Source organism: Bos indicus, chromosome 9, assembly GCF_029378745.1.
Source record: "Bos indicus isolate NIAB-ARS_2022 breed Sahiwal x Tharparkar chromosome 9, NIAB-ARS_B.indTharparkar_mat_pri_1.0, whole genome shotgun sequence".
Lineage (NCBI taxonomy): Eukaryota > Metazoa > Chordata > Mammalia > Artiodactyla > Bovidae > Bos > Bos indicus.
This window is the reverse complement of record NC_091768.1, coordinates 76536587-76550541: the sequence shown is the minus strand read 5'-3', so window position 1 is coordinate 76550541 and position 13955 is coordinate 76536587. Positions and strand designations below refer to the sequence as shown.

The following is a 13955-nucleotide window of genomic DNA, read 5'->3' as shown; positions in this document are numbered from 1 at the left end:
ACTTGACTTTTTTTTTTATGTACATGTTTTTAGAAGTTTGCTCTGTACTGTTCTTTGTTGCTATCACTGATTTCCGTTCACAGTTTTTGACCCCTTTTGGAGTTTTTGTGGTGTTTTTATGTTGGAATTCAGTGTCAGTCATTTGTGTACATGTCTAAAGTAAAAATACTCCTTAAACTAGATTCAACTTGAGACCGTGTCCTTCTCAGAAGGATAAAATAGCTGTTACGTGTCCCCAGCACTCTGCCCGCCCCCCGCCCCCACCCCACCTTCCGCACACTCATGTGACTTGTGCAAAGTTCAATGGTAAGCCACCATCCTGGGAGGAATCGTCTGCTCTTTACAACAACTGAAAGTTAGGATATGGAGGTCTTTTCTAAAACGGTGCACTGAGAAAACTTTGGGAATCGTGGGTAGACTTTCTGTGTATTTCTTTAAGACAACTGAATTACCTGAACGCTTGAATGAACAGGTGCCAGGGTGACACCAAGGAAATGAACACACGAAGCACTAACCCTTGATATCGTGTCCAAAAGGAGTTTTTGGATTTCTTTCAAGTTTTTTTTCAGACCAGTACTAGTTTCTGTTCTCAGGTTTAACATGTTTTGCCTTCTTCAAGGTGAAGAAAAATATCAATCCTGGCAGAAAAGAGGGGAACTATTTCAATATTTCTTAAACACACCCCTGTTTTATATTTAGAATTTCTGAGGTCTTCCTCCTAGAATGTTTACTGGACAGACCGAATTGTTAGGCTCTGAAATGGTTTCTCCATTCAGAGCAGTGGCACAGCCCAGTGGGGGAGTGCTATTTAAGGCTTACAAAAGAACCTCATCCAGACATTCCGCGTGATTGTGTTTTCCCTGTTTATCACATTCTTCCCGTGCCAAGAGAAACCTCGCTAAAACCTTTCAGAGACCTGTCATTCCCCTTCTTTTGGGAAACGAAACTGCTGAAATGTGAGAGAATCAACTAAGTTAAATATGAGCTTATGGGGACAGTAATTATATTCCATGGACTGGAAATTAAACGCACCCATCTTCACGGATAATGTAGGTTAAGCCATTTGCTCTTGTCTGTTAAACTGTGGCTCAGGAGGGACTAGTTACTGCTCTTTGAAGATGTCAGTTGTTTATTATGTGAAGAAGGTGGTCCACAGTGGTCTGCTGATACTGAGCCACAGTGTGATGTTTTTAGTTCAGATGGTGTATAAATTGCCTGGTGTAGAAAAGGCATTTATACTTTCTGGCTGGAGTTGTGTAGTTCAGTAAGTCCACGAACTTTACTTTTTCTAAATCAGGAATAAGCTGTGGTTTTGGTAAATGGGTGGGTTGTAATGTTCGAAGGGTGGATACAGTAGTGCTGTGGTTGCGAGAGGGTGTAGTTTTAATTCCTTTGGGCTTTGCCAGAGGTGGTTGTTTTATGACTTGTTTTGTTTTAAATCAACCGCTGTCAAGTTTCTGTTAAAGATTGTGTACATGTGAGCACGAGGCTTTAGGATTTCTATCATAGATGCTCCATCTAAATTAACACTAAAGGGAAAGAAACTGTGAATTTGCATGGATTAGTTTTGGTTGGGAAATGAAGCAAATACTGTACACTTGACTTGTAAAAAATAAAGAAGTCATTGTAAAGACCAGAGCGATTTGTGGAAGGAGGACTTGTTTATGTAAGAAAACAAAAGATTGTGCCCTTTATCCCTTACTGTAATGGGGAATTCTATAGCCTCGTGAAGATAAATGGTGGCATAATACAGTGTGTACATTTATACGGAGCTTAGAAATAATTGGACATGGATAATATTATCACTTTGACATGTGCAGTTACGGGGACATCCTTAAAAAGCTGCCTATAGATCAGAATTCATGGTCTTGGATTCTGTTTTCACATTTGACTTGCAAAAGAAAATTGGCTCCCAACTTTGACATGTTGCCTCAGGAGCATTATAACAGTTGATCTTTATTCCACATAATTCTTTCCTTTGGAGAAATATGGAATGACTTTTGTTTATCCTTAGCGATCAAAAGAGGGAATATCTTTCAGAAAAGTTATACAGGGTTGGAGTTTTGTTTTAGTTTTCATTGTTGATTTTTTGTTTTTTTAGGAGCATCAAATAAGCTAGAAGTCTAACAAGGATTATCAGTCAGTGCCAAGAATACCCAATGGGCATATTAGGATTTGTTTGCAAATAAATATGTATTGAAGACATATTGGTCTGATGGGGATTGGATAGCATCTTTCTTCTATATCTGTCTGCCTAGACCTCATGCATCTGAATCCACTTCCTTTCAGCCTGCTCCCCAACCCCTTGACCTTATTTTAACATTTTTGTGATTTACACAAGTCTCTAAGAACCTGATCTTCATCTTCTCCTCTGCAGACATGTACTACCATCAAGCAGTGACAGCCAGAGGTAGGACAGTGCGGCTTAACAGGTCTTCCTCGAGTCAGTAGTCCTGTCTGTGTTCTTCCCCCTACCCCCACCCCCAAGGGATCTGTCCAATGGGCTGATGGGGTGTCTGGTTCTGTAGGCTCTCTCCCTCCCATCCGGCAGCTGCTGCTAGGTCAGAGTTCTTGCCCTGCTCTCTGCCTACTTCTCCAGGTCACATTGCTTTGCTCAATTAGCCTACTGAATCACCACTATCAGCGGTGTTTCAGTGGTATGTTGAATAAGATGCACATTCATTTTATTAAACAGTTTTTTCAAATTTTGTTTTTGTGCTTTTTATAGTGAATCTCCATATTAGATTGCTTATCAATAACACCAGAATAAAGTGTTCAAGTGGTTACCCTTATGGCTGTCTATCAGTACACAGTCCCATCACTTTATAATCCATTGTTACTGATTATATTCAAGAAGCTAAGGATAAAATTCCTGAGCCTAAAAAGTAACTAGAAGATACACATTGATATGTCTGAAGCAATCACAAGTAAGGACCTTTGTGCTTTCTCATGTTCTAGCACGTGACAAGTTTCAAAACTCTCTTGTATTGACATTGGTACTCTGGAAGGTAAAAATGAATTGAGTAACAGTAGTGACCCATCCTTAGAGTCTTTAGGTGATGTGATCTGCTATAACAGCAGATGATATTTTTACTTAATTAGCCATGATAATCAAGTGTCCTTTAGAATATTAATGAACCATGTGCTGTTTTACTAGATGCCTGTGTAGTCAAAAAATAGAAGTTAGTTGTAAATGAGACAAGCTGTTACTTTTCTTGTGGAGTTATGAGAGAATTTAGAAGGAATTTTCATTGAGTATCATGTGTAGGGTACAGAGAAGTATAAACACACGGCCCCTGAAGTCATGGAGTTCATACTTCAGGGGAGAAGTGAATAAGGCATCTAATGGAGAATTAAAGAGAAAATGCAGGAGAATTGTGAAAAAGTGTGAAAAAAGTTTTAGAATGAGAAGATACTTTATCTGGAGCACTTTCATGTTTTGCAAGGTTTTCCAGCTGTGCATTGATTTACATAATATTTAATGAGCTCCTGCTTTGTTTCCAGTACTGTGGAAGGTTCTCAAGGGAGACTAATGACCAGTAATATTTATTCTGTACTTCCCCTATCTCACTTGCTTACTCTTCTTTTCTCAATTAAAACCAAAAGAGGAGGAATTATAGTGGGATATCCTCTCATTGAGCAGAGTGTGTTTTGTTGGAGCCTCAGTTCTGTTCATTTGTGCAGAGGCATGATTGATGATTCTGGTATTGGCAGGTCAACAGATTGGGTAATTGACATGCAAAGCCTCAATTTAAAGGGTGCTTTCATTCTCTTCTTCTGGATGTTGCCATATGTATTAATAACATTGCAAAATTGGAATCATTTGAATTTCAGTTCACTCCCTTCACAGAAGCTACAAAAATGACCAGAGAATGGCCTTACTAGGTATCAAGGGTAATGAATAATCCATACACTAGGTAATCAATTGTCCAGTGTGGGAATTGGCTGTATTTAAAATAATTTCATCCCAATGTCCTCGCTGATAAAACAGTCGCAGAATACAGAATGCTTGTGCATAATTAGATTAGCAGTGACTTCAGATATTATAGTGGAGAAAAATGGCATGGCAGACCAAAAGCTGCAAGGTCAAGATCCTGTTACTATGTAAATACCTGTGATTTATTTTTGATCATAAAATCTTTAACATTATAAGATTTGAGAACATTTCCTCCATGGCATTAAAAAAAAAAAAAACAAAACAACTTGGGAAATATTGTCAAAGCAGCACTGCAAATTTGAGAGTAAAATTACACATTACACAAATATTTATGCTGAGGATCACTGTGTATGTTGGAAAAATAGCAAAATGGAGTTTATCTTGGTGTCTTAATAAAAAGAGATAAGAAGAATATTCTCAGTGTGGTGAATGTAATGTTTTCTTTCTACTGAAGCTGACATTCTGTAAAAGAGACAAACAATGAATGCCACTTAATATTTTATCTGGTTTGTTGAGACTGCCCTTTATTAACCTTTGTTTTTTCTTTTGAAATTAGAGTCTCTGTCTTGCTGCCTTATTGCAAAAATGATCCTATTTGTTATTAAATTGATGAAGTTCTATCAAGATATTTTATCTAATACCCTTTCTTTATTGTCTTGTTTTTAGAAGTTTGTGCATTTGCTTTGAGACTTAGGTACTTATTTAGATTACTGGAGATATCAGAGTAATGAAGGAAATAACTTATTGTGAGAGCTTGGGTTTTAAAAGTGAGTAACCTATGTTCTTTTTTCTTTTAAAAAATTCAATTAATTTAAAAATTAACATATAGTTAATATAACCTGTGTTGTTTTCCATGGAAATGTCTTTACTGGGTTTTGAAATTGTCTTTACTTTTTTTGAAATTGTTCTTTACAGTTATTTTAAAAGTAATTAAAAAGACTGCACATTAATTAGGGTTAATTTTTATTTCTCTTACAACTTGTATTTATATAATTAGGTATTCATAGAAAGTGTTATATTTTCATGTAATTTCAGAGGTTTGGGATTTAGCTGTCATTTTCTGTCAAATTAAGTGGGGTGTTTGTGTTTATTTTTACCACAGTATTTCCTATCAGATGCTTCAGGTAGCTCCAGTGCTGTCAGTTTTATCTCAAGGTCTGTTGTGCCTGCACTCAGTCACTGTCTGTCTTTACTGCGGTCCAGGTCTTCATCAGCTCTTACCTGGCCTTCTGAAAGGTCTTCTCCTTTTGTTATCTTCACTCTTGTTGTCTTTGAGCTGTTAATATTCTTGAGTCTACACTATAATTGGAGTGATCTTCTTAAAATACAAATACCATATATCTGTGTATGCTCAGTCACTCAGTCATGTCTGACTCTTTGCAACCCTATGAACTATAGTCTACTAGGCTCCTCTGTCCTTGAGATTTCCCAGGCAAGAATACTGGAGTGGGTTGCCATTTCCTCCTTCAGGAGATCTTCCTGACCCAGGGATTGAACCTGTGTCTCCTGTATCAGCAGGTGGATTCTTTGCCACTGAGCCACCTAGGAAGCCCCATAAATAGTCCCCCTTTATCCTTGGTTTCAATTTTTACGGATTCAGTTACCTGTGTCAACTGTAATCTGAAAATATTAAATGGAAAATTCCAGAAATTATAACTTTTAAATTGTACACTGTTCTGAATAGCATGATGAATCCTCTTGCCATCCTGCTCTGTGCTGCCCGGGATGTGAGTAACCCCTTTGTTCAGAGTATCCCACCCGTTAGTCACTTAGTGGCCATCTCGTCTCGGTTATCAGATTGACTGTCATGGTATCGCGGTGCTTGTGTTCCAGTCACTCTCATTTCACTTAATAATAGCCCCAAAGCGCAAGAGTCATGATGTTCACAATTCAGATAAGCCAAAGAGAAGCCATGAAGTGCCTTATTTAACTGAAAAGGTGAACTTCTCGACTAAAGGACAGGGAAAAAAATCCTATACTGACTGATGTTGCCAAAATCTATGGTAAGAAGGAATCTTCTATCTGTGAAATTGTGAAGAAGGAAAAATAAATTCGTGTTAGTTTTGCTGTTGCGCCTCAAATTGCAAGTTATAGCCACAGTGTGTCATAAGTGCTTAGTTAAGATGAAAAAAAGCATTAAATTTGAATAATAAGATATTTTGAAAGAGAGATATATTCTTAAACCTCTATTATAGTATTTTATTACTAGTAATTTCTGTTACTCTCTTACTGTGCCTAATTTATAAATTAAACTTTATTATAGGTGTATGCAGGAAGAAATGTAGTGTACATAGGATGCAGGACTATCCTTGGTTTCAGGTACCCCTAGGGGGTCTTTTTTTCTGATGATCCAACGGAGGTTGGCAATTTGATCTCTGGTTCCTCTGCCTTTTCTTTTTTTTTCCTCTGCCTTTTCTAAACCCATCTGAACATCTGGAAGTTCACGGTTCACCTACTGTTGAAGCTTGGCTTGGAGAATTTTGAGCATTACTTTGCTAGCGTGTGAGATGAGTGCAATTGTGTGGTAGTTTGAGCATTCTTTGGCATTGCCTTTCTTTGGGATTGGAATGAAAACTGACCTTTTCCAGTCCTGTGGCTGCTGCTGAGTTTTCCAAATTTGCTGGCATATTGAGTGCAGCACTTTCACAGCATCATCTTTCAGGATTTGAAATAACTCAGCTGGAATTCCATCACTTCCACTAGCTTTGTTCGTAGTGATGCTTTCTAAGGTCCACTTGACTTCACATTCCAGGATATCTGGCTCTAGGTGAGTGATCACACCTTTGTGATTACCTGGGCCATGAAGATCTTTTTTGTAGAGTTCTATGTATTCTTGCCACCTCTTCTTAATATCTTCTGCTTCTGTTAGGTCCATACCATTTCTGTCCTTAATTGTGCTCCTTTTTGCATGAAATGTTCCCTTGGTATCTCTAATTTTCTTGAAGGGATCTCTAGTCTTTCCCATTCTATTGTTTTCTTCTATTTCTTTGCATTGATCACCGAGGAAGGCTTTATTTTCTCTCCTTGCTATTCTTTGGAACTCTGCATTCAAATGGGTATATCTTTCCTTTTCGCTTCTCTCCAAGGCCAAATTTGCCTATTATTCTGGGTATCTCTTGACTTTCAACTTTTGCATTCCAGTCCCCTATAATGAAAAGAATATCTTTTTTTGGGTGTTAGTGCTAGAAGGTCTTGTAGGTCTTCATAGAACTGTTCAACTCCAGCTTCTTACTGGGGTACAGACTTGGATTACTGTGATATTGAATGGTTTGCCTTGGAAACAAACAGAGATCATTCTGTTGTTTTTGAGATTGCATCGAAGTACTTCATTTAGCACTCTTTTGTTGACTATGATGGCTACTCCATTTCTTCTAAGTGACTCTTGCCCACAGTAGTAGATATAATGGTCATCTGAGTTAAATTCATCCATTCCAGTCCATTTTAGTTCACTGATTCCTAAAATATTGATGTTCACTCTTGCCATCTCCTATCTGACCACTTCCAATTTGCCCTGATTCGTGAACCTAACTTTCCAGGTTCCTATGCAATATTGTTCTTTACAGTATCAGTCACACCCACAACTGGGTGTTACTTTTGCTTTCTGGAGTCATTTCTCCACTCTTCTCCAGTACCATATTGGGCACCTACTGACCTGGGGAGTTCATCTTTCAGTGTCCTATCTTTTCATACTGTTTTCATGGGGTTTTTCATACTGTTTTCATACCCTAGCCTTTTCATACTGTTCATGGGGTTCTCAAGGCAAGAATACTGAAGTGGTTTGCCATTCCCTTCTCCAGTGGACCCCGTTTTGTCGGAACTCTTCCACCATGACCCATCTGTCTTGAATGGCCCTACACGGCATGGCTCATAGTTTCATTGAGTTAGACTAGGCTGTGGTCCATGTAATCAGTTTGATTAGTTTTCTGTGATTGTGGTTTTCATTCTGATGGATAAGGATAAGAGGCTTGTGGAAGCTTCCTGAGGGTTAGACTAAGGGTTAGACTGACTGAGGGGGAAACTGAGTCTTGTTCTGATGGGCGGGACCATGTTCAATAATTCTTTAATTGGATTTTCTGTTGTTGGGCTGGGCTGTGGTCCCTCCCTGTTGTTTGACCTGAGGCGAAACTATGGTGGAGGTAATGAAGATAATGGCGACTTCCTCCAAAAGGTCCCATGCAGGCACTGCTGCACTGAGTGCCCTGGACCTTGCAGCATGCCACCGCTGACCCACGCCTCTGCCGGAGACTCCTGCACACTCACAGGCAAGTCAACAAACTATGGAAAATTCTTAAAGAGATGGGAATACCAGACCACCTGACCTGCCTCCTGAGAAATCTGTATGCAGGTCAGGAAGCAACAGTTAGAACTGGACATGGAACAACAGACTGGTTCCAAATCGGGAAAGGAGTACGTCAAGGCAACTTATATGATGAGTACATCATGCGGAATACCAGGCTGGATGAAGCACAAGCTGGAATCAGGATTGCCGGGAGAAACAACAATAACCTCAGATATCCAGATGAAACCACTCTTATGGCAGAAAGTGAAGAACTAAAGAGCCTCCTGATGAAAGTGAAAGAGGAGAGTGAAAATGTTGTCTTAAAACTCAATATTCAAAGAACTAAGATCATGGTATCTGGTCCCATCACTTCATGGCAAATTGATGGGGAAACAATGGAAACAGTGAGAGACTTTACTTTGGGGGGGCTCCAAAATCACTGTAGATGGTGACTGCAGCCATGAAATTAAAAGATGCTTGTTCCTTGAAAGAAAAGCTATGACCAACCTAGACAACATATTAAAAAGCAGAGACTTTACTTTGCTAATAAAAGTCCATCTAGTCAAAGCTATGGTTTTTCTGAAGTCATGTATGGGTGTGAGAGTTGGACTGTAAAGAAAGCTGAGCGCCGAAAAATTGATGCTTTTGAACTGTGGTGTTGGAGAAGACTCTTGAGAGTCCCTTGGACTGCAAGGAGATCCAAGCAGTCCATCCTAAAGGAAATCAGTCCTGAGTGTTCATTGGAAGGACTAATGTTGAAGCTGAAACTCCAATACTTTGGCCACCTGATGTGAAGAACTGATTCATTTGAAAAGACCCTGATGCTGGGAAAGATTGAAGGTGGGAGGAGAAGGGGCCGACAGAGGATGAGATGGTTGGATGGCATCACTGACTTGATGGACATGAGTTTGAGTAAGCTCTGAGAGTTGGTGATGGACAGGGAGGCCTGGCATGCTGCAGTCTATGGGGTTGCAAAGAATTGGACACGACTGAGTGACTGAACTGCCCTTGGGGGCATCTTAGAACATATCCCCTGTGGATAAAGGGGAACTGCTGTCTAACTCAGTCACTCGTCTGTGGCCCCTACTGTGCGTGGAATGAAGTCCTTACAATGGCATGAGACCCTCCTCTACCTTATGCCTTCCTGTCTGCTCTCCCTTTTAACTGCACAGGTAGCAGACAGAGCCATAGCTCTTTCACAACTCCAGAACTTTCATCTCCCAGTCCCTGAGTCAGTCTGGATGCTCCAGTCTCCTCCTCTGCCTGTAACTAGCCTGCTTAACCTTCTGAACTTGCTTTAAAACTCTGTGAAGGCTTCCCTGATCCCTGGAGGGCAGAGCACATTACTCCCTTCTCTGTGTTATTTCTGGGCCTTCTACATACCTCTGTGATTGCATTTATCAGACACTGGGTTGTACTTATTTGTTTACTCGCCTGTGTCTTGAGCTAGACTGTGAATTCCTTTAGGGCAGGGACCAGGTCTTCCTTATCTTTTTTATCCCCAAGGCTAAGTACCCAGAAAAGGGATGCTGATGGGGTGAGCATAACTCACCTGGGACACTCTTAATAGTGCTGTTTACCCCGGCCCACATGCCAAACAGTACTCTGGATTTGCGTGAAGTGTGGTGGGTCTTAGGTGGCACCGTGTGCTTGCTTTGTCGATTATACTGCTGAATGTAATCTTAACGTGCTCCCGACTCCGGACTTTTCCGAGTGAGGCGAGAGAGAGGGTGCAGTTTGTGGGAGCATAATTTTGGTGGCAGTCGGCTGTGTCCTGTTACTCCACGCACACCATGCCTGTATGAGACACTTCGTACAAGCGTTTGACCCTGGCTGTTTTGACCATGAGTAACGTTGACTTAGGGAACAGGGCTGAGGTGTGGGTTGGATGATGCCATGTCTGATAAGGAGAGGCAGATGGGGGCTATTGCCGTCTCTTAACCGGTTTTCCTTCTTTCACTGTTGTTCTCCTCCCCACCCCCACCCTCACCCCAAGCCAGGCAGTCTTAAGACAGCGGCCTCAGCAACCCTGTAAAACATCAAACAGAAGTCAAACTTTGTGACTTCACTGCTTAAAACCTTTCTCAGACAGTTTAATAACTAGCGTCTTTACAGTGTTCTCGGAGGCCCTACGGGGGTGGGCTCTCTGACCCCCTCGCTTCCCCAACCTCATCACCTGTGCTTTCCCCTCAACTCTCCTCCACGTCACACCAGACTCCTTGCTGCTGTTAGGACAGGCCATGCAACTTGACCTTGCCCTCCTCCTAGACTCCCAGCTGTATACCTTATTCTCACCTTCTCTTGCTTTCTTCAGGTCTTTCCTGAAAAAATCACCAGGGACCCTATTTAAAGTTGCCACATCTTTGCATGCTTGGCACTTGAACAGTCTCCGCATTTCCCATGCCATCCTGGGGAGCACTGTGAAGGCTGAGGAGCACTGGTCCCACCATAAAGCTGGATTCCCAGAGAAGGATGCTGCCCTCCGCAGCTGTATTCCCTTCCTGTGATGCTCTGCAATGTGGAGGATGGGGCTATAGTCTGAGGATACTAGAGTCTGAACTTGGGTGCAGCTGCTCTGGGGTTGCTGAGTGCCGGCAGCCCCACACAAAGCCACCTATAGGAAATTGATCTTTTCATCAAAACTGAGCCTTAAGTATTTACTGCTGTGAGTAACTTTTTATTCCAAGTGTCTGTCACTACTTACCAGCCAATAGAAAGGCGCACATGATCTAAGTATTCTTCTCTCCCGTCCCTTGATGACAGACTTGGCACTTACCGTTTGCAAGTACATTTGTTCTACCAAACCTACGGTCGTGTAAGCCATGAGTCCATCTGGCGTGACTTCTGCTGACATCTCTTGTCACATGGTCCTAACAGCGGTAGTACCCTGCTGAACTCTGAAATCCTGAGGGAAGAAAAGTCACCTTTTACACCTGTGTGTCGTGTAGCAGCACCTCTTCTCTGACTCTCCAATGCAGCATCTCGGGGTGTTTGCTGCCATTTATGGCTGATGACTGACTAGTACCAAAGACATTAAGTCAACAGTTGTTTACTAAGTTCTTGCTAGAACCCATCACTGTGCTGGGCACATCACATTTTGGCTATGTAAGCGTGTATAATGCGTGGTGAGTGCTTGCCTGGCTGAGCAGCTGTCTGAGACCATCTCCCCGGAGCAGAGGGATTTGTTGGCTGGGCTCCTCAGTTAATTCCCTCCCTTTGCACTGTCCTTTACTTAGACTGATTCCTTGGATCTGGGCATCGGTTGTGGATCCTTGTGTTTTGAGAGCTTCTATGGCCTTGTAGACTTGGTATAAATCAACCTTGAAAAAACCATGAGGAGGAGGAAGTCTCTCATAGGAGTGAAGGTGGCTTGGCTTTCGAGTGACCTAGAGTGACCTGACCCATGACCTTCCCTAGAGCAGGCGCTCATGGAGACTGGTGGAATGAGGAGTGCCTCTGCCCTGCCATTTTCATGCCCTCCTATTTTCCAAAAAAGTTCTGTTGAGGGCAGTATTGAAAGGAAGATAACCGAAGGAGATGGCAATAGATGGGTGGGTAAGGAGGAGGGATGAGATACAAGGAGAGAAGAGATGATAGGTCTCCATACCTCTCTATTCCGCCTTCTTTTTGCCAACACTTTTCTGACTCCATCTCCTAAATCTGTAAAGTAATGGTGGCAGTCTAGTGGGACTCAGACATGTTTCTGAATGTGCTCCTCGCAGGACTGATTGTTTATAATAGTTAAGATATGTTTGTTTTTAAGACATAGCTTAATAAACCTTTTGTACATGGTTGAAAAGTGTGGGGTAAAAGTAAAGGCTAATCTGTTTACTGGCTAAAATTTCAGTGTACAAGTAAACTGTTAGATTTGGGTTTAATAAATGCTTACCTTGCTCTAAGGAAAACCCATTTATAGGTGAAAGCCACAAGCAGTTGAGATTTCATAAACTACATCACTTGATTTTTGTTTTTGCTTTTCAGTAAACTTTAAAAAGAGAACGTGAGAATAAATATGTTTTTTGTTACAGTTCCTTTGCCTGTGTTCCTGAAGGTTCTCTTTCACTTTGTAACTGGAAATGCCTCAGTTAAAGTAGAAGCTGGGTATCTGGTGTTTCTGGATTACATTTTGAGATAAACCAGAATTCCTATCTGGACACAGGTGTGTACCGCTTCAGTCTTGAGTGGTTGGAGGTTCTTTTACAAAGAATACAAAAGGCAATTTGTGAATTGACCTTGGTGGGTGGTTGGGGCTGGTTCTTGGCTTGGTTGCTGTGGTCATCTTGACTGGTGGTTATTTATTTACATAATTTTTTTTTTCACCCATGGAAAGTACATAGAGTCCTTTGACTTCCTGGAAAAAAAAAAAACTTTGATTTTTCACCTTAAAGTAATTTTATTGCAGAGTTAATCAACATACTGTATTCCAACTATAAAAAGATCATTTAAGTCCTTTTTTATTTCCTTGCTACCCTTCCACGTCCAGTTCTTTGCCCTTAAGTATGAATGTGGTTCTGTTCTAAGGATCCCAGTTCTGTTTGATATGTACAGACTTTTTTGAGCTTGCTTGTTGCGTTTGGGATGTTCTTGTGTGCTTTAGGAAGCTGGTGAGATTGGGGTTGCACTCCTTCAGCATTCTTTTGGATCATCTCCCCTGGAGAAGGAAATGGCAACCCACTCCAGTTCTCTTGCCTGGAAAATCCCATGGACAGAGGAGCCTGGTGGGCTACGGTCCATGGGATCATAAACAGTTGGACACGACTGAGCGACTTGAGTTTCCTTTCCTCGTTTTGGATCGTCAGACCTTGGTTACTTCCCACACGCTGGGGTTTGTGTTAGTTTGTGCAGTGGCTCTGTGTGCTCATGTCATTGTCACCAGGGAAGTTAGGTAACTGCGTTTAGAAATCTTCAAGGTTATGTTTAGGTTCCAACTAATAAAGACCTGAACAAAAACACAATTGTAAGTTTTCATCTGGTTTCTGAGAAAGTTGAGCAAGGTTTCTCGCCAACAAATTTTTTTTTGGAATGGGAAAAATAATCTTCTACAGTAAATCTACGATGTGAACATTTTGAGTTTTTCAGTGCCTGAGAAGTTTAATTATAGTTGTTTGTCAGTGACTTTGAAAAGTTTTGGCTGTGTCCAAAGCAACAAATACACTTTACATTTGTTCCTAATCTACACAACAGATGTGTATACACACATATGTTCATGTACATATAAACACATATATACATCTATAGAAAATGTAAGGAAAGCTTTGCGAAACCTCTTACCCTTATAGTATGGGTACACGTGATTCTCTCTCTTTTCTGTTTTATTCTAGTCTATTCTATTAGACAGAAAATGTCAGTCCCGACCTGCTGAACTGGCTTTATCATTCCCTATGAAGTCACAGACTTCTGGCGAAATCATGCTTTCAGTAGACTCCGGGTAGTAGGGCTGTATTATGCCGTGTACCAGGTTGCTCCCTCACAAATGGCAATGCAGTTTCTGTGGATAGTCCATCCTCATGTCCCTGTTGTAGGAGGCCTCACTGACCAGAAGCATCCTGAGATGCAGTACAGATGAGTTGTGCCTATCAGAACACCACTGGGTCTGAGAACAGAGTAAGCCCTCTCCTAGGTTTCCCTCTGCGCCCCCAGCCCAGGGCCATGCTGTGCTTGAAAACTTGCAGGCAGGACCGAGTGATTTCCAGCATGGACCTTGCTCCCTGCCTGAGCACAGCCGTGCACAGCCTGCTA

General features: G+C 41.3%; 1 protein-coding gene across 6 annotated transcripts in view; it reads left to right on the top strand.

The window, feature by feature from the left end:
- NHSL1 (NHS like 1) overlaps positions 1–13955 on the top strand; it is a 415209-nt gene that overhangs the window by 270931 nt on the left and 130323 nt on the right. The window contains exon 1 of one of the 6 annotated variants that reach the window (XM_070795561.1): positions 8–13955. This exon is cut by the window's right edge and continues 14878 nt beyond it. The exons of the other annotated variants lie outside the window; for them this stretch is intronic. The gene's annotated coding sequence lies outside the window, so the exon portion shown is untranslated. Of the gene's footprint in view, positions 1–7 lie in introns of those variants that run through there. 6 annotated transcript variants of the gene reach the window in all.